The sequence below is a fragment of the Echinops telfairi genome, unplaced genomic scaffold (assembly GCF_000313985.2).
Source record: "Echinops telfairi isolate 266 unplaced genomic scaffold, ASM31398v2 ScPeMD7_7420;HRSCAF=8458, whole genome shotgun sequence".
Classification (NCBI taxonomy): domain Eukaryota; kingdom Metazoa; phylum Chordata; class Mammalia; order Afrosoricida; family Tenrecidae; genus Echinops; species Echinops telfairi.
In genome coordinates this window covers 25085302-25087227 of record NW_022111320.1, presented here as the reverse complement: position 1 = coordinate 25087227, position 1926 = coordinate 25085302, and the positions used below count along the sequence as shown (strand labels likewise).

Here is a 1926-nt window from a genome sequence, read left to right as displayed (position 1 = left end):
GCTGAAACACTACAATTGAACAACTCTCAGTTACTGTCTCTGTCCAGGAACTCTCCCTGGAGGCTGGGCAGACCAAAATGCCTGCCCTGCTTCCCTTGGTTTGGAAGCACACTGAACGATCACCCCAGTGTCCGAGTCTCCCATGAGATGTGCTGAGGTTTCTGTTGTAATTCCATCGCAGGTCAACCTTTCCCACTGCCTAATCCTGCACCGTCCCCAAGAGGAGCCACTATTGCAATCTCCAGCCTGCTAACCTCTGCATCTCTGAGTCTGTTTTCAGAAACTTGTCCCAAACCGGCACTTTCTGACCACACTTGAGAGGCCCAGGTTTACCCACCGAAGGTTTCATGGGGGTGGGTGCTCTTTGGGAACCGTATAAATATAAACTGATCCAGGTGTGGGAAATAAGGAAGGATAATCACTGTGTCAGGGATGTCACTCACCCTGCTCTCTGACCATCAGCCCGATTCCCTGATTACATCCTGGCTCCTAGTCTCTCACCTTTGCTCCCAGAAGGCTCCCGCGTTAAGACCCGAGCGAGGCATCGTTTCCTACCACCCTTTGCTTGGTATGGCCATAGCCCATTTCAACCCTGGTCCAGGCCACAATGAGCTGACACCCTGTATCCTGATCAGCACTGACTACCCCACTGCCCACCAGAGACATGCGCGCCACTCATTTCTGTATGCATCACCCTGCCCTTCTTGGAAGTTTACACGACGGTTGGCTGTGGGTCCTCGGTCTGGCTAGAGCCATTTGTTCTGCCAAGAGATGCTTCAACACCTTATTTTAAGTGCTTGCATCCCGGTGAAGCCCACCCACACCCACGTTTACCTGGAGATTTGAGGAGGAATGGGTTTGATGAACTTCATTGTGTATAAGCTCAGGGTGCTGATGAAGGAGCAAAGCTTTGAAAGCTTCAAGGCCCACAATGCCTGCAGGCGCCACAGCTCCATGTGGCAGTGCCCATCGGATGAGACTCCAGTCTGGCTGTCAGCCTAAGCAAGGGCTGTTAGATGGGGTCCGAATGCACTCTGCACTCCCGCGGGCACCGTGCACGACGCGGACGGAATAAACGTCTCTGCGAGACTAATCATAATGTCTCTGAGTTCCCTGCTCAGAAGTCTGCAAAGTACTCTCATGCGCCAGGACTCGTACTTCAGCTCACAGCAAGACTCTAAGCAGATGAAAGGTGACTTTCTTCCCAGAGAGGGTCAGGCAGCTCATCAGGCGTCAGACGACCCCCACCTCTCTGACAGCCGCAGGCCTCCCACGGCGCACTCGGGCAAGGGGACCTGGCTGAGCTGGGGACTGGCTTTACGGGCCATGAAGTCTCCCTTTCACTTGACAACAGTTCACCAGTCCGGCCTTGAGAATCCCCGTTAGGTTCCCAATGACAATGTCTGCGACGAGGTTCAAAGATTGACTCGCCTCTCGTTGGGTCAAGAGTGAGCCCATTCGGAGTTTTGGTACAACCATGGCGGCAGCCGCCTGGAGTTTCAGCTTCTCTGGGGAATGAGAAGACAAGGGCAAGAGGAACGAGTTAAAAGAAACCCCCCACCATCGCCATTTTCGATCCAGCTTAGAGAGAACACTTTCAGACTCCAAAAGATTGGTCAGGCGTGTCCAGCCAGCTAGGCTCAGACCAGCACTGCGTGGAAGAAAGAGGAGAGGCTGGTCAGTGGGGGGACCCAGGGCAGACGTCAGAAAGTGACACCAAGCCTCATTTCCTGGTGCCTTGAGTGGGCGCCGAGGGACCGAGAGAGGCAGGGCCGGTTCCGGAGGACCCCGGGGCCCAGTGTAGTTCAGGTGGAGCTGATAGGCCACGTTGGAGGTTGGTAGGAGGCCGTTTGTCTGATGAACCATGGACGGAGCTATCCTGGAGAACGAACGACTTGACCCCCAAGACAAAACCAAACATCCTGC

The 1926-nt window shown here is 54.5% G+C and overlaps 1 pseudogene; it reads right to left on the bottom strand.

Moving 5' to 3' along the window:
• Positions 1 to 1597: 1597 nt before the first annotated feature.
• The window catches only part of LOC105978758, a 2965-nt pseudogene continuing 2636 nt past the window's right edge, over positions 1598 to 1926 (bottom strand).